The sequence below is a fragment of the Jaculus jaculus genome, chromosome 1 (genome assembly GCF_020740685.1).
Source record: "Jaculus jaculus isolate mJacJac1 chromosome 1, mJacJac1.mat.Y.cur, whole genome shotgun sequence".
Classification (NCBI taxonomy): Eukaryota; Metazoa; Chordata; class Mammalia; order Rodentia; family Dipodidae; genus Jaculus; species Jaculus jaculus.
This window is the reverse complement of record NC_059102.1, coordinates 54,784,328-54,803,652: the sequence shown is the minus strand read 5'-3', so window position 1 is coordinate 54,803,652 and position 19,325 is coordinate 54,784,328. Positions and strand designations below refer to the sequence as shown.

At 41.2% G+C, this 19,325-nt stretch overlaps 1 pseudogene; it reads right to left on the bottom strand.

Annotated features, from left to right (window-relative positions):
• Window positions 1–13,625: 13,625 nt before the first annotated feature.
• LOC123461562 lies at window positions 13,626–18,807 on the bottom strand (annotated as a pseudogene).
• Between the last annotated feature and the right edge of the window lie 518 nt (window positions 18,808–19,325).

Here is a 19,325-nt window from a genome sequence, read left to right as displayed (position 1 = left end):
GAAACCAAAAATGTACAAATTTAAGATAAAATAGTAAGAAACCCTATATGCTAAATGTGAATTTATTATATATTTTAAGAAGAACTTAGCTCTCTGCACTAAAAGTGCATGAATGCAAAGTCCAGCCCAGTTCAGGTACACAAATATGGACACATAAAGGGGTTGTACAGACTAGTACATTTCTGAAGAGCATGGGACTCAAATTTACACATGACAGGTGATTTACTGTTTATGTGCTCAGAAAGGATGGAGAGGAGTAAGCCAGTTAGCCAACAGTGTTACAGATCTGTTTCTAAGCCTCATGTTCTCAGGAAAAACAGATGGATCCAGATGGAGGCCCCTTGTCAGCTGAAGCAGGATTAAAAAAGCAGAACAGAACATTTGACATGGGCAAACACTTGCTCGCATCTATTAAATGAAGCACAAGTAACAGTAGGAGCTGGAATAATCTAGTATTTCCCTATGAACAGCGCATCTAATGACAGCAGTAGAGGCTCCTTCTTGGAGTGAGGACAATACACTCAGGTGCTTGGCCCATTTCATCAGAGTCCTCACTGCCATAAAGCTGCTTGCCTCTGACTTTGAGTCATGCGACTCTCTAGAGAGCAGGAATCTGTCCTTACAGAGGGTGACAACCGGAGAACTAGTCACTCTGCTGTTGGAAAGGAATGAGACCCTGGGAATAGCTAGAATAATTCTGACCTACAGTTGTTAGGTCCTTTGTAACTCATGAAGTCCTTTTCCCTAGAGAGCCTTCTTCATGCAAACATAATGGGAACAGAAGGGATGTCTCCAAAACAGCCACAGTTAGGAGCTATGATCAGGGTCAAAGAACTAAGGCTTGGATGTCTTGAGGCGTTGCATAATAGGATTTATGAACTATAAAGTTTGTTTGTACATGTTGCATAAGCAAACTAAATCACTTAGGCTTCTATTACTTCTCAATTAAAATGTTCAGAAGGTCCTATTTCTCTACCATAGCAATCTCAATCTCGTTCTCTGTCTGTCTCTCTCTCTCTCTCTCTCTCTCTCTTTCTCTCTCTCTCTCTCTTACACACACACATCCTGCTGGACTAAGGAAAATTCTCCTTCCTACACACTGGAGAATCATATATAAATTCTCTGAGGAAGAGAGGAGGCAGGGCCATTGGTAAAACAAAAAATTAGTATCTCACTTGTATTAGTCAGAAATACGGATAAGAAAATCGGGAAATTTAACCTACAATTTTAGTATTAAACTCTAGGTGTCTCTCTATACGTGTTACTAGCCTTAAGGAAATTTAACCTCAAAAAACTCCACTGAGTCAGGCAAAATAATCATCCTTTTAATGTGACAAAAGAATTGCTTGAATCTACCCAAGGGATAGAAGTAGGCAAATAGAATGGGGGAGGAGGGGCTCTGCAGTCACATCTACATGCTTTGCAGGATCATAGAGCAGCACACAAGAGGAGCTGAACAGAGACTCTGAAATCCAGTTTCTATGAGAATTTAACATGGCAAAATTAGTGATTTGGTTCAGTGGATAATTTAGTGATTATTAACCACTAGTACTGGCAAAACTGGCCATACACATAGAAGAGGAGAAAACTAAACTATTGTGTATTACAGACATACACACCCAATAATGTAAGGTTAAGCTCCTAAATATTAATATTTGCTGAGTATACTTATAAGAAATTATTTGATACAAAAACTTTACAAGGCTGGGCATGGTGGCACATGACTCTAATCCCCACACTCAGGAGACAGAGGTAGGAGGATTGCCGTGAGTTTGCCACCTTGAGACTATATAGTGAATTCTGGGTCAGCCTGGGCTACAGTGAGACCCTATCTCAAAAAAGAACAACAACAAAAATAAACCTTTGCAAAAATACTAGAATGACAAAAAAAAAAATACTAGAATGGCTGCATGAACAACTTAGAGATAATACACTTATAATGTTCACCAGGTAAAACGTAGCTCAAAAAAAAAGACAAGTATATGTGTCCCTACAGGTGCAGGCTTGTAATCCTAACTACTTAGGAGGTAATAGCAAAATGATTGCAAGTTTAAGGCCAAACCGAGCTACAGAGTAAGTCCAAGGCCAGTTAAAGTAACTTAGTAAGATTGTGTATTGCAAGTAAAAAGAGGATTGGGAGTTGGGCATGGTGGTTCATGCCTGTAATCCCATTACTTGGAAGAGCAAGGCAGGAGGATTGCCATGAGTTTCAGGACAGCCTGAGCCAAATAGACCTTATATTTAATACACACACACACACACACACACACACACACACACACACGTACATACATGTACATACATATATATAGATGTATATATGGTAATATATGGATGGATGGATGGATATTTAGGGCTGGAGAGATGGCTTAGCAGTTGCACTTGCCTGAAAAGCCTAATGACCTAGGAAACCTAGGTTCAGTTCCCCAGTATCCATGTAAAGGCAGTTATACAAAGTGATGCATGTATCTGGAGTTCATTTGCAGCAAACCCATTCTCTCTCTCTCTCTCTTTCTCTCTCTCTCTCTCTCTCTCTTTGCATATAAATAAACAAAAATATTTTAAAATATTTAAAAATTAAGAAAAGGACTGGGGATATATCTCAGTGGTAGCATACTTTCCCAGCATGTGTAAGGCCCTGGGTCCAATCCTCAGTATCAAAAATGACAACTAATTCAAGATAAACAGATAAATAGACAAAGAAAAGCACCTGTAAATCACTAACAAAACATGAGAAAATTCTCAGTCAAGGACATATAAAAGTAAACTATCAGTAACATTTCATTGTACATGTATCAGTGACAAAATGAGAAAAAGCTACTCCATTTCTGGCAAGGATGTGATGAAAAGGGCCCTTTTTTACTTTGATGATTAAATATTTTGGCAGGTGATCTGGGAACTTCCACTAAAAATTAAACACACATTTCCTTTGGCCAACACTTCTACTTGCAAAATTGGATCCCAAATAAATACAGGGGTATATAAAGATGGATTATATCATTTATTTACTCAATAAAATTTATTCAGTAGCTACTTGAGGCCTGACATACTTTTAAAAGCCACAAGTAACAAAAATCAAAAGACTCTTACTTTGTAAATCTTGCTAGGGAAAAGTAGACAATAAATAATCTTAGTAGGTCAATAAATCCTGTGGTATATTATAAAGTAAGTACTTAAATAACCAAGAGTAGAGCAGCCCAGGGCAAGGGGAACCAAGAGTGTCAGTGTGAGGAGGCAGGGGCGTGAGCTAGCTGGAAGTTAAAGTGGGTGGGTGAGACAGTTAATATTGATTGTTAACTTTAGGGGATCGAGAATTACCTATAAGATAAATCTCTGGGCATATCTGTGAAGAAAGGACATCAGAAAGGAACAAGAGAGCTTAGCACCAGCATGCATCTCTCTGTGTTTCCTGATTGTGGATACAAATCGATCAGCTGCCTCAAGCTTCTGTCTCCATGACTTCTCATCATGATAGACTGTGGGTCAAAATTAACCATCCATTAAGTTTGTTTCACTAGTCATTTTGTCATAGATACAGTGTGGCCCTTGGCGCTCAGTCAGCAATGGGTAGCTTAAATGACAAGCATTCATTCCATACTGCTCTGAAGGCTGGAAAGCCCAGGATTAAGTGGCTGGTTGATTCACTTCCTGGTTTAAAAAAGAGCATCTTTACCATGTCCTCAGGTGGTAAACAGAGAAGCTGGAAGCTTTGCCCAGTCTTCCTGGAAGGGCACCATTCCATCATGAGTGTTCCACACTTATAACCTCATCACTTTCCAAAGGCCCACATTATACTGTTACACTGAGAATTAAGCCCATCCTTGAGGGCAGTGGGACATCTGATAAAGAGATTTCCATGCACAGACCCAGCCAGGGCAAGTTACCAGGCAGAAGCCTGCCAACTTGTTCAAGGAGCGTCAGGGGAATGGAGCAGAGTAGACAGGGGAGAATAGCATAATGTCAGAAAGGGAATGAGTTGGGGTGGCAGGGGTAGTATGTGGGACCTTGGAGGTCACTGAGAGGAGTTTGGCTTTTAATTGGTCCTAAACCGGAAGACCCTGCAGGCCCTTGGTCAGTGACATGATCTGTTAAACTTAAAAGGATCACTCTTGCTGTTTATAAAAAGAAACTGTGGAGGGAGAGGGAGAAGAAGAAGGGAGGGCGGATGGGAAGAGGGAAAGGTAAGGAGGGAGGGAGAAGGACAGAAAGGGAGGGAGCGATTCTCACCAGCAGGGAAATGTCTGTGTTATACCAGTTTCCCAGGAAGGATTTTAGTGAAATATTACTAAATAAAAACAAGATGGAAGAAAGCATATTATGATTTTTTTGTTGTTGTTTGGAAGTAGGGTCTCACTCTAGCCCAGGCTGACCTGGAATTCACTATTTAGTCTCAGGGTGGCCTCAAACTCATGGTGATCCTCCTACCCCTGCCTCCTGAGTGCCGGGATTGAAGGCATGTGCCACCATGCCTGGCTCTATTATGATCTATTTTAAGAAGACAAATGATGTAACCCATGAAGGGAAGACAGGAGGAAAGCAGACACATAAAGACACATTGCATGTCTTTGAAAAGCAGTCGTGATGTAGCCCAGTGACATCTTTATATCGTTATATGTACCTCTTTGTACATGTCCTTTCTAGATATTTTATTCATTTATTTTCCAACAAAGAGAGATAGAAGAGAGAGAGCGAGAAAAACTGAGAGAATGAGAATGGGCACACCAGGGCCTCTAGCCACTGTGAACGAACTCCAGATCTCCGGATGCATGCACCACTCTGCATCTGGCTTTATTTGGGTATTGGGGAATTGAACCCTTGTACATGTTTCTGTGTGTACATCCATGTAGTCTTGGGGGTGCCCCCAAAATATGCTGCTTAATCACAAAAGAAAACCTAGGAATGGCTCAGAGGATGTAATAACACATGCAAGGTCAACTAGCTCAGAGGCACTGAAGCATTCCGGGATGTAGCAAGCAGGTGTATTTCATAAGCGTGCGCGAGTGCACACACACACACAATGATTTTTTCAGGTAATCATTTTTCTTCATACTCTCATTCACATAACATTCATATATAATCAATAGCTGAAATAGCTGCTTTAGTTTGCAAATCCATTATAAAGCCCTATTTCTAAAAGTCTTCATTTTAGTAGGGAATTATGGCATAGGCCAGGCCCATATCTGGCCCCTTTCCCTGTCCAGGAGACTTTATGAGCAACCAGTTGAATGTAAAAAGAAAACCTTCTAGACAACACACTGATAAGAGCAGCAATTAGCTTTATCAGTTGTAAATTACCAACATTAAATTGCCACAGGAAAGCAAGCCAGTATTTTTATCTCTCCTCTTCTTCTCCTCCTCCTCCTCTCCCCAGAAGCAGGCAGTGGAGAAACAGGTTTGCTTAAGGTCACAGAGAAGCAGTTAACTGCAGTGCTTATCAGTAGGCATGTTTCAGTTAGGCTTGTCTAAAAGCAAGAGGAATTCCACTAGTACCAGTGTTTAGCTAGATACCTTCACTAGTAAAGATGTCAGCCAAAGATCAAATGAAGATTAATGGGTTTAGCCAACTGATTAATTAGCCTTCTTTCTTCTTCCATTGTGATGTGAATCATTGAAAAAAATCCTGACCACGAGTGTACAAAGATATGGTTACATTTCCACACATCTGATTAATTTCATATCCTACATTTTACAAGAAGCCTTTGCAATGTTGTAGCAATCTCTCCTGGGTGTATAAGCCATCTCATCTTGTTCTGAACATAGCTCTGAGGTATAGCAAGGGAATGGCATCATCATATGTTAGAAAGAAAAACAAGACCAAGCTGGGCATGGTGGTGCATGCCTTTAATCCTAGCACTCCAGAGGCAAAGGTAGGAGGACTGCCAAGAATTTGAGGCCACCCTGAGACTGCATAGTTAATTCCAGGTCATCCTGGGCCAGAGTGAGACCCTACCTTAAAAAAAAAAAAAAAAAGGGACTGGAATCCAAGAAAGAAAACTGTACTGCTTCCTTGTTTGGCAACCAGACTTGGATACATTTGGATACACTTTTATTTATTTATTTTTTACAAGAAGAATTGAAAAAAAGAGATTTGGGAAGCACTGAGCTAGCTGTGTAGATGATATCCAACAACAGGAATTTTGCTCCCAGGGATATGGCAAAATTACCTGAAGCCTAACTTCTAGGCAGGGGTAGGGCACAGCACCCAGGATAAGGAAGAATGCACTGAACAATTCACTTCATCTAACCTGAAAAGAGTTCTTTAAGTTCACAGGTAAAAGCAAGAAGGAAGAATCACTAGGTAAAGCTGCATAATTCTTACTAAGAACCTGTTAAGATGGGATCAGCTATGGTGCTTATGGCCGTAGAGGTTGAAGATTTTGTCCAAAAGATGAGCCAATGGAAAGCTAAGTCATTCAAGAGAAATATGTTAGGAAGGAAAGAAGAGTCATGTGAAATGTTAAGAGAGCTGGGTGTGGTGGCTCATGTCTTTAATCCCAGCACTCGGGAGGCAGAAGTAGGAAGATCACCACGAGTTTAAGGCTACCCTGAGACTACATAGTGAATTCCAGGTCAGCCTGGGCTAGAGTGAAACCCTACCTCGAAAAAACAAAAACAAACAAACAAACAAAATGTTTAGAGAGGGTAGTTCTAGTTGGAAATCCATAGATTGGAAAAGATTGATAGGAAAGTAAAAAGAAACAAATTCTCCCTGTAGCCATAAGCTTTATATCAAAGAGCTTTGGAAAATATTGTTGAGGGCTGGAGGGATGGTTTAGCGATTAAAGCATTTGTCTGCAAAGCCAAAGGACCTGGGTTCGATTCCTCAGGACCCATGTTAGCCAGATGTACAAGGGGGCACAAGCATGCGGAGTTTGTTTGCAGTGGCTGGAGGCCCTGGCGTGCCCACTGTCTCTCTATCTCTTCCTCCCTCTTTCTCTGTCAAATAAATAAGATATTTTTAAAAATCTTTAAAAATATTGTTGAAAGATATAAAGCTAAAGAGTGAAGAAAGATTAAGAAAAAACTTCAGTTTTAAAATAGAGCAGGCCTCTAGTTGAAGGAAAAATAGATATTAAAAAATATATAAAAATGTGGGCTGGAGAGATGGCTTAGCAGTTAAGCACTTGCCTGTGAAGCCTAAGGACCCTGGTTTGAGGCTCGATTCCCCAGGACCCACATTAGCCAGATGCACAAGGGGGCACACGTGTCTGGAGTTCATTTGCAGTGGCTGGAGGCCCTGGTGCACCCATTCTCTCTCTATATATATCTGCCTCTTTCTCTCTCTGTCTGTCGCCCTCAAATAAGTAAATAAAATAAACAAAACAATTTTTAAAAAATATGAAAATGAAGAAGACAAAATTTATTCAAAATTCCAACTCCAATTGTTTCTGGTTTCTGCAGCTATCTATGTGCAGATTATTTTGTGAAAGTTAACAGTAGTAGTAGTGCACACCACTAAGGAGGATCAGAGCTTGAGGCCTAAACTATAATAACTAGTTTAGAGTCAGCCTAAACCTAAAGACCCTTTCTCAAGAGAAAGAAAGAGGAGAGAAAGAAGGAAAGGAAAGAGGAAAGAAAGAAGGATGGGAGGGAGGCAGGGAGGAAGATGGGAGGGGAGGGAAGGGAAAGAGGAGAGCAAGAAGGGAGAGTAAACTGGTTGGCTTTCCTCTTTGTGTTCTTTCCTTCCTTTCTTTCTTCCTGCCTTTCTCACCACCCCCCCTTTCTTCCTTTCTTAAAAAAAAAAGAAAAACTGGATATAAACATTTTACAATTCCAAGAAGAAGGAGAAGAAGAAAAACAAACACAAAGGCAAAAGGCCATGTGTATGCAACAAAAATCCCAGCCTGAGCTGGGGTTTGCTACTTGGAATGGATCTTTAGAAGCCAGCCTGGGTTCCCAAGAGGAAGCCATGGCAAAGTTTGCATCATTTCTTCTCCTGGTACTGTGACTTGGATGACAGGACAGGAGGGTGCCTAAGCTGTTAACAAAAATCACAACATCCTCTTACATTGCACAATGTGAAAACATAAGTTCCAATGGCAGCTATAAGCAGTTAAATTGGCAGCTTGTTGTACTTCCCAAGAGGACTGGTTGACATATCCACAGCAACTGACATCTAGGAAAGTGTCCTAGCTGGTGTTTTTAGTCTGGTCCTGAGCCCATTCTCAAAATAACAATAAATAATAATAAGAAGAATAAATAGCCGGGCATGGCGGCACATACCTTTAATCCCAGCACTTGGGAGGCTGAGGTAGGAAGATCACCATGAGTTTGAAGCCACCCTAAGACTACATAGTGAATTCCAGGTCAGCCTGGGCTAGAGTGAGACCCCACCTCAGAAAACCAAAAATTAAAAATTAAAAATTAAAAAAATGAATAAATAACAAGAGCAAATCCTCTGGCTTGTGAAATCTAATGGTTATATCTTCAGAAGCACTGCATGTAGACATCACATAGTAATCTTGCTCACAGAGGGACTGCTCAGGCTATAGGAATTTCAAAGCATTACAGATCAGAGACTTTCCCCTCCCAACATAAATGGATTGGTAAATATTTACTAGCACAACCACTACATAGAACGCAGTATTCAGTTAGGACTCTTTTCACTAAAGCTAAAGTCAGTTTAAAGAAGGAAACAATCCCCCCAGTAATTCCTTATTCCACGTAGCATATTAAGATAAACTTTTGGACACATTTGAATAACCCCTGAAAATAAACACCCATTGCCACATAGCAAAAGCTTGAAACGATCTTTACCTCTCTAAAATGCAAGCTGTAATCACAAACAAAACTCAAGGTCTTCCAGGTCAACTTGACCTTAAAGTTCCAAGCCAATCAACTACAAACTAGCCTATATGGCTGCGCTCTCCTCCAAGGAGCAGAAATGCAAGGAGCCCTGACAGAAGCACAGGCTTGGTCATGTTTTGTAAACTGTACTGTGAGGGCTGTAAGCTGAGGTCCCACCGTTTGATTTGAAATTTCCTGGATTGTAGCCAGTCCTCCTCCTACCATGGTGTTGCAAGGTAAAGGGCTCGTGGTTCTTGTCTTCCCAAAGGAACCTTCAGTCAACAGATGTGAACAGTTTAAACAAAGGTTTATTTGGCAAAGCAGAAGCATACTCTAAACAACCTCAGAGCAGACCCACCAGAGGATGGGCAGCAAATAGAGATCTGGGGGATGTTGTTTTTGTAAGAAGCTTTTATGAATATTTATGAGAGATGGGTCATATTCATTGGGGTAAGGTGACTTTTTTTATTTCCTCCCAAATAATAGTGGGCTATTTTTCTCTTTTAAGGTTATTTCTTCTCAAGATTCTCTCATAAAATGCCCTTATAAGGGACTAAAAACCACAGTGTATATGATACGGTAATGCTCTTATGATGATGAGTGGGGTTACCTGAGACGTGGTTTTCTTTTAAAGGTGTATGCTGTGGGCTGGGAAAATTCCTGTGGACTTTTCTTTCCCTGCTCACCAGGATGTGCCTTATCCTGAAAGTATGTGCTCTCTTAATCCTGCCTCACAGGAGCCCCTTCTCCTGCCTGCTCTTGTCTGCCTATTGACCTGGTCTTATTGTGTGACAATAAATTTAGACATTTCCTAACTTGATCTGTTTTTTGGTGTCCGAAGTGGAATACAAAAGCAATCTCCTGGGAACCCCAAAGCAAGCCCATTAGTAACAAGATGCTGGGACGCGCAGAGCCTGTTGTGCCTACCGCCTCCTTGCTGGCCTAGGGTTTGAAGGTCAGTCTCTCTCACACCCAGGCTCCACTCCGTGCTTGAGTTCCATGCTCTACATAAAAAGGATATTCTCTGTTTGCCAGGACTTGGTTAAGTTTCCCTGTTCTGTCCAAAAATGGTACTGGGGGTGGGTCCTGTGTCTTCCTGGGTCCCAGAAAAGCAGCACCTTTTGGTTACACACCCCGTAGCTTACTTGGTATTCTAGGAAAACCAAATGACAGGATGGGTTCTTCTAAGATATCGAAAGCATGTAGGTAGCCACCTGGAACTCTGGCTGCACATTAGTTTAAAAAGTAGGGCTGGAGAGATGGCTTAGCGGTTAAGCGCTTGCCTGTGAAGCCTAAGGACCCCGGTTCGAGGCTCGGTTCCCCAGGTCCCACGTTAGCCAGATGCACAAGGGGGCGCACGCGTCTGGAGTTCGTTTGCAGAGGCTGGAAGCCCTGGCGCGCCCATTCTCTCTCTCTCCCTCTATCTGTCTTTCTCTCTGTGTCTGTTGCTCTCAAATAAATAAATAAATAATAATTAAAAAAAAAAAAGTAAAGACCTGCACTTTTGTTGAAAAATGGCTGAGATTTTTAGTCAGCATAATTTGGAATCCTGTGGCCACTTTGAAGACCTTCAATTTAGACAAAAATAGCTTATCTTAGAGGTGTCCTTGAAAAAGAGGATATTAACCATGGAGTGCATTGTTTGATAACTATATAGCAGCTTCTAAAAGAATTACTTCATCATTCTCTCTAAAAGATTCCTTATAATGTACTAATAAGAATTCAAAGACTAAAGCTGCACGTTGGTGGCTTATGCCTTTAATCCCAGCACTTGGAAGGCACAGGTAGGAGGATCGCCATGAGTTTGAGGTCACCCTGAAACTACCTCTGGTTATAGACCTAGAGGCAAAGATGGGTGGGTACTGAGGAATATCAACACTCTGCAGAGAGAATCATTGCTGGTTCCTCAAAAGGATTAATTCCCTCAGGCAAGGATGGAGAGGGCAATACTTCAGGGTGTGGGGGTGCAAGTGACCCTAAAGGAGGGGAGGTCACAATCTCATGCCAAACAGCTTCTTCAGCCGGGCGTGGTGATGCACGCCTTTAATCCCAGCACTTGGGAGGCAGAGGTAGGAGGATCACCATGTGTTTGAGGCCACCCTGAGACTCCATAGTGAATTCCAGGTCAGCCTGGGCTGGAGTGAGGCCCTACATTGAAAAGCCAAAATAAAAATTGAAAGATTAAAATTCAGACTGAGTGCACTGACATCCTCTTTAATCCTCTATTAACCATCTCCTGTTGCCTGGTCATTTTGAATACACTAGCCCTATTGATCCTCTTTTCTTCTGGAGTTCTTCATACCAGACGCCCTTTAAGATAAGATCATGAACTTAAGGGACAAGACTCAGCAGAACCTTAAGTGCGCATGTTATTTTTCAGTGTGTATGTTAATGTGGAAGTGTGAGCCTGCACATGCCACAACACACAGAGGACAACTTTTGGGTCAGTCCTCACTTCCCTCTTATTGTTGTTCACTGTTCCTTTTGTGAGCCTCTAGGAGTTTCTGTCTCCACCCCCCTTCTTGCTACTGGCATATTGGGATTACAAAAGCCTGAAGTAGCTTCCAGCTTTCACCCAGGGTCTGAGGATCCAAGCGCGGGTACTCATAGTTGTGCAGCCAGCACTTTATCTCCTGGGCCATTTTTCCAGCCCCGTGGCAGAATTTAAACTTTGGACTGCAATTTCTGAACCATTGTAAAGTATTCTTACAAACCCTAAGAACTCATCAAACTATATGTATAAGTAAATTAAAAGTTCTTCGTGTTTATGATTTAGGAATCCCCAAGTTTTATTAGTTTGTGTATATGATTATCCTGGATTTATAAAATGTGGCTTCAAACATAGATAGGAGGGCTGGAGAGATGGCTTAGTGGTGAAGCGCTTGCCTCTGAAGCCTAAGGACCCTGGTTTGAGGCTCGACTCCCCAGGACCCACGCTAGCCAGATGCACAAGGGGGCACATGCATCTGGAGTTCGTTTGCAGTGACTGGAGGCTCTGGTGCGCCCATTCTCTCTCCTTCTCTCTATCTGCCTTTTACTGTCCCTCTCTGTTTCTATCAAATAAATAAACAAAAATAACAAAAAAAAATTTAAAAAATAGAAAGATTTCACTAGAAAATTTGAAGATATTACCAAACATGCCTCTAAAGATGGTCTAAAGAGATGTAAAAATAGAAAAATAATTCTTGAGATCATTCTTAAACTTTTTCCTTTAAAAATTGACTGGGGAGGCCTGCAGATGACCAGGGAGGGGCCTGGTCAAAATGCTTTCTTGAAGTAAGATAGATAGAACAGGGCAGAAAGATTTGGGCTTTAGTCCTGGCCACTGATCAGCTCTATACAGATTTTCCCTGAGGCAGTCCAAACAGCTTGTGAGGATGTCTGGACTGGACAGAGCCATGTGCTGGGCCTCCAAAGATGGGAGAAGTGAGTAGAGAGCCAGCTCATATGCAACGCACAGGTTCACACCATGGTACCTTGCCTGGTTGCCCTGACTGGCTACCCCCTCCTTCTTTCCTCAGTCTCTGCTTTGTAACCTGAATGGAAAATGGGTCAGGTCTTGGTGAAGGACGTTCCCTCCACCTTGTGCGTAGGGCTAAGATTCCTACCTTGTGCTCTTGGAGCCCAGTGGCATCTGGAAGCCTTCGGAGCATCTGGTCAGCTTTTATAGTCTCTCAGACCTCCTTAGGCCCTTGTGGTTGCACAGGAAGTGCTCTTAACCACTCAACCATCTCTTCAGACCTATTTTAAAACAACTTTTTAAAATTTCAAAATTTTTTTTAATTACATTAGTTGCTGTTCATAATTCTCCACTTTTCATAGAAAATACTATATCATTACTGATATAGTTTTAAAAGTTCCCTGACTTCTATAGGAGAAATTCACAGCCTCCCCAAAATTAACACAAAACCAGGCCCTGTCCCCCACCACTGGGCTCCCTTTGGCCTGCATACTTGTCACCTGGGGAAGGCAATCTAGGTACCAACCCACATATACCCAGGCTCCTCTGCCCCTAACACAGCCAATAGCATTGCCTGCTACTACATCCTACAGGACTGGACCTCCACTTGCCCCATACAATCTGGATACCACCATGCAGATCAGTAATTGGTCATACCTGCCACCAAGAGGACTCAGCCATCTTTGAAAGTTCACTCCTTGAGGCCTACAAAGGATTATATCATTGGTCCCCAACCTCAGAAGACACTGGCAGAGCCCAGAGCAATACATTCACCCATAGATACAAAAAAAAAAAAAAAAAAAAAAAATCACTTTTCCAGCAACACGGGGAGGTATGTTTGGTAACACAGAGCATTATGAAGGCCATGTGGTTTGCCCTAGTCGGAGGAAGTATTCATAGTCTGGGCCAAGGACATACCTCACCCTTTGCATGGAGCAAGGAGGCAGAACATTAAGGTCAGAAGAAACAAAGAAGCCAATAGAAGATGGTTCCAGAGATGGATGGGAGGAGCAGCTGGAAGGCATGTTAACACTATTTTCACACAGAACCCAGGACCAACTCCATGTTCAGCTCAGCCAGGAGACATGTGATCTCCAGTTTACACAGCATTTTTAAAATGTTCCCAAAGTGATTCTGAGGTTATCTCACCTGTACGTTCTTTCTGTGTAAGGAAAACATAGGTCCTCACAGACTCTAGGTGTGCTTGAGATAGATCTAGAACCTCTAGTCTATACCTCCGGATAGGCATGAATGAATCATTTCAGTCCTACTAGATTAGGCCTGCTGTGTCCCTCACCCAAACACCATGGGGTTTCTCCAAAAAATGCTCATACTTTGGTGTGGAAAGATACCTTGGCAGCCACAGCCAGGATGAAGCCTAGAGGGAGCCCAGTGCTTCCCTGAAGTAATCTTCCACTCTGCCTTCAGCCTAAAGTTGAAGTGTGTGGGTGTCTCACAGATAACCACAATGGTGGAGCCCAAGTTGAACATGACCAGGTGCTCAGCCTTGAACACAGGAGCACCCTCCTTGCTGGGTTATGTTACAGGGCTGAAGTCTTTGCTGTACTTCAGGCTATTTGTGTGTAGGTATTGATCCTAGGAGATGTAAATAGAGCCCATATTGTTGGCTCTGAGAGGAAGTCGTTTACAGATCCCCTCAGGACCCCACATGTTGTCTTTGATCCAGATCCAGCAGGCCATGCATGCCAAAGTTCAGGGAGCCTGGGGAGTGGCGTCGCTGGGAGACAGTCCAGTTGATGTGGGAGTAGACTCAGTAGTAGCCTCCAGGAGCCAGCTAGATGATAGTACAGTGGTAGAGCTCGTTCCCTCCTTGGGTGACCAGCTTATTCCTGGAGGAATTACAGAGGCCGGGGCTAGGGGCAAGTCCTACGTGCAGGAGTGGGAGCCTAGGAAGGACTCTAGGGAACAGGTGACACCCTTTACCAGCTGTACCTCACAGTTCCTCACCCGCCCAAGGCTGATGATCTTCCCATCTAACAGCTGCTCACACCACGCCGGCCGCAGACAGGCAGCGCCTGTGGCTTCAGTGTACGCCAGAGGCGCTCGGTGAGGGCGAGGGTAAGGTAGAGGTGCAGGTCCTCCACAGCAGCCTTTGTATTCACCAGGAAGGTAGGTCTGGACTACCAGCCATCGATGGGCCTCCACAGCTCTGTGGCAGCTGTCATTGGTTAAGGCAGCCTCAGGTCCATGACAACAAACCGGTGGGCACAGACTTTCACAGGGCCACTTTCCATCCTATGAGGCTGATTGGCATGAGGGCAGGTGGTAGTAGAGGATGGTCAAGGCCAAGAGTGCAGTTTCAGGGTCCAGAAGAATATGCAATTCATCCGGCCCAGCCTCTGTGGCAGGGGGGAAGTGTGACCATTTCACTGCTGCTTGGAGCAGCTTAGCCCAGCCACTTCCTCTGACGGGCACGTTGTGAGTCGGCCCAAGGGGGGTGTTGTGAGCACAGGTAGTATGTTGTGAAGCCTTTGTGAGCTGGCTCTTGCTCACTCACTCACTTGCCTTTTTTTCCCCCCTTCCTCCCCTTTTCCTTCAGCAGAGGAACTCCTGGTCTGTCACTGCTCCAGGAACACTAGTGGAAACACTTCTAGTCTTAGGTCACTTTTAGTGGCTCACAGGACACAGGTTAGAGGGTCAGGACTCCTTTAGCTCTTCTGAGAGGGCAGCAAAGCCCCAGGGTTACACGTTCCAGTTAGGTTAGGCAACATAGACAGGTGGGAATGGCCACACGACCTTAGAATCAACAGCCTGGTGGGGAGGAGGTGGAATGACAAGCTTTGATCAGTAAGAGACTCTAGCTCAGGTAAGAATGGATGACAGACCAATAGGGCTGGACACCTGACATTCTCCTGTGGCCAATGCAAGCACATGGGGTACCACATGCATGCATACAGCCACATACACACACCACATTACACATACACACATCTGCTGTCAATTTTCACATGTACTTTAGAAGAACTATTTCAGCCACACTCTGGTCCTGGTGGCTGCTGTGGTAAAGAGGCCTTGTCATCTCACTTTGTAAATGGACTACCTACAGAAATAGGTGATTTATTAAAGTAATATACTCTGCAATGGGATGTGATTGCCTTGATGGAGTTGCAACATTTAGCAGATCATTTTGAGAGAATATTAGTACAGAAAAAGAACCGTTGTCATGCAAATTAATGACCTTGTATTTACAACTATTCCAAGAGATGGGCTCTAACTTTTAGAAATCTTGAACTTATTATACCTTTTCAGACAAAGACACTTGTTCTTATTACTAACAAAAAGGATATTAGAGAAATGATTACCTCTTACTAACAACAGTAGAACCATATAAATGGCTGCAAAAGGGAGACTTCTGAACCTTTATCTCCCTTGATAACTGTCCATGTGGACAGAACTCCAAAACATCTGATAAACTACTACAAATAATTACTTTTAACAAGAAAGACACTAACAAGAAGAAACTAACTTAAAGAGAGAAATTTGGAGCATGCTGGTAGAAGCTGAATGACCCACTGTTCTCCAAACCTTTCTATCATATACTCAGAGCATCTTCAGAATAAAAATAGTTTTTAAAACACCATATTGAGAGTTTCCAATTAACTTAAAGAAGCTGTGTTTGAGCCAGGCATGGTGGCACACACCTTTAATGCCAGCACTTGGGAGGCAGAGGTAGGAGGATCACCATGAGTTCAAGAAGAGTATATCATGAATTCCATGTCAGCCTGGACTAGAGTGAAACCCTACCTTGAAAAATCAAAAAAAAAAAAAATAAAAAAAATAAAAAGACATGCCTTGTTGGAATCTTTAACTGCTGTATTTGGCCCTATCTCTGAAACTCATGCTTTGCAGAGATGTGTACTGCCCTTGTGATTCTCCTAGGCAGAGAGCTGTTTTCTAAACAAAGAGGACAAATATTATTTTCTTTAGCAAAAATCCGTGTAGAAATTCCAGACTCATCAGACACTGAAAAATGTGTTGTCCAGGCTTGAATTTACTATGCTGATAAACTATCATATTCTATGAAAATTAAAATATAAATTTTTGATATCCCTGAAAGTTTATAGGCCTCTTCTCCCAAAGGTGTGGGAGAAATAAAAATAAATGCTGAAGTGTTTTAAAATTTAGATTGACATTTTATAACCACTTCATGTGTTGCCTTAGTAACTCCTTAAAACCTTGTGAGGATTCACACCTATAGTGGAAGGTTTAATCAGTAAGGCTTATTGTTCCTTGTGCCAGTCTTCACAGTAGTACCCGCTATCCTGCCTGTTAAAGACAAAACAACAGAAAGCACTGAAAAGGATGGAAATTTGCTTAGAGCTATAAATTAAGTTGTTAGCTCATGACTTCTTTTAATATATTATACTACTACCCTATTGGCAAATCTGCTAGCTAAATTCAAGTGGTTTGCAATGAAAGGCTTATATTCTGCTCTATTTAGCATTCCTGTAAGAAAAAAATAAATGTATTTGCTTTTACATGGAAAAAACCAACAGTATACTTGGGCAGTAATGCCTCAGAGATTTACTGAGTTATTAAGGTATTTTTCACAAGTTTTACATAAGGTTTTGAAGACCTTGTGACTTCTCAGAAAGTCCATCCTGATTCAGTACGTAGATGATTAGGGGCTTTGCATCCAAAGAGGACATGGAAACAGATCTAATACATTACTGCAACAACTAGCTTTCAAGGGCCATAAGGCTTCCAAGATAAACTTCAATTCTCACAAGAAGTAGTAGTACATCACTGCAGTCATGATTTGTCCATAAAAAGAATCTTAAGTTTCAGGAAGAAAGAAATAATATCCCCAAATTTCCTAAACTAGTGACTATAAGAAAACTGAGTTAGTTTCTCAGATTTGAAGGGAATTATAAGTACTGGGTACCTAATTCTTCTTTATAGGCCTCTCTACTGAGAACTACCATTCAAGAACCTATTCTTTGAAAAACAAAACATGAGAACGCCTTTACTAAGTTTAAAACTGTCATATAAAATCTCATACTAGGACTTCCTAATTACTCTAATTTTTTTTAAATTTATTAACCATGTATATTGTCTGTTCATGAAGGAAATAATTAAGCTGTAGGCATTCTTGCTCCAAAACATGAAAGGAAAAATTAGATCCCTAGCTTGTAACAGTGTATAATTAGACCCTGTAGCTATGGCATATCCAAATACTCTACACACAGTAGCTGCAGCTGCTAACCTTTTAGAATCCTCTGTGGAACTTATCCAGTGATGTAATTTATGCCTGCAGATTCTTCATGCTGTAGAATGCTTATCAAATGCTAAAGATATATATATATCTATATATCTATATCTATATCTATATCTATATCTATCTATCTATCTATCTATATATATATATATATATATATATATATGGTCACACAAACTACCATCATAAGATATTGTGCTTGGATCTCTTCAACTTCTGTGTTCTTCACTATAATTCTCTGCAAGCTGCTATCTTTGCTCAACAATGGTAATACTCAAAAGTGTGTCAAATTGGATTCCCAAAATTTGACTCTTAGAATTGATTTATAAGAAATACCATTGACTAATGAGAAGTGGTACTCTGTTTATAGTTCCTATACCACAAATTCTCAAGGAAAATGCCAAATTGGGTATAATTTCACAATAAAACACACAACACAAATCATAAGTAGGTGGAATGCTTTCTCATCTTAATTAAGTTTAACCTGCAGAATTATTTTACATTATTCAAGCCTATGAATTAACTGCAAAGGAGATTATTAAATTATTAAATAATTATATCAACAACAAGTATGCTTTTGTAACAGAGTAGCTCAGGGGTATGAGTTACTTTTCTGCTGTTGTTACCAAAGTATCTGACATAGACAACTTAACAAAGGATGGATTCCATCATGGCAAAGAAGGCAGGGCAGAGAAAATCATTTCACATTATGGTAGGTCAGGAAGAAGAGAGAATGATATGTAGAGAACAAGGATAGCATTCTCAAAGGACTGGCACATAGTGACCTACTTCTACATCTAGGACCCTCCTCCTAAAGTTGGTACAATCTCCCAAAAGAACCAGCAGTTGTGTCCAAAGAATGAAACCATGAATCTGCAAGAAACATCGTATTCAATCATAATGGCATAATTTTTGTATGTTATGAAAACAAACAAGATTTTTATAAGCATATATTAATTATAGACATTCATTTTTCTGATAGGCCTTGTTTCCTTGTGTCTCTTAATGGGTGAATTAAGGCCATTAATGTTTAGGGTAATAACTAATAGGCTTGCTTTAATTTCTGCCATATTGTAGTGCTTTGTGGAGTTTGGTGTTTCTTTCTCTACTTTTCGTTATTGTGGTCTGCTTCTTATAACCTCTTGAGATTGGTTATTTGACTCTCCTGTGTGGAGAATTCCCTGAAGTACTCTTTGTAAGTTTGGCTTTGTGTTCATATAGTTGTAGAGCTGAGAATTATCATGGAAAGTTTTTCTTTTGCCATCTATAATGAGGGGTACCTTTGTAGTTTGGGTTGGTAGTAGTAGGTTGTGTTGGCCATAGGTACTTAGACTTTGCAATGTTCCATTCCAGGCCCTTCTGGCTTTCAGGGCTTCTATTGAGAAATCTCCAATAATTCTGATGGGGTTACCTTTATCAGTAATGTGTTGTTTCTCTGTTGCTGTTTTTATGACATATTCTTCATTTTTGTTGTTAAGAGTCTTACTGAGATAATATTTCTTGAAGAGTTTCTCCTTTGGTCCAGTCTATTTGGAGTTCTGCTAGCTGCTGCTGCTTCTTTTTTTTATTATTATTATTATTTTTTTTTATTTAAGACCTTTATTAACAGGTGCTTGCAGTTTGTGGACTTTTTTTTTTTTTTGAAAAAATCAAGTTGTAAACTTTTTATTACAAATTAAAAATGAAGTTCTTAAAAATCTCAACTTGACCAGATATGAAACAATTTAAAAACCTTTAAAGGTATATTGAGAAAAACCAGGCTTTTTTAAAAAACACATTTGTCATTACCAAAAAGAGACATCTTTAGGTAAAAATAATAAAAACCCCATGCTGCATAGT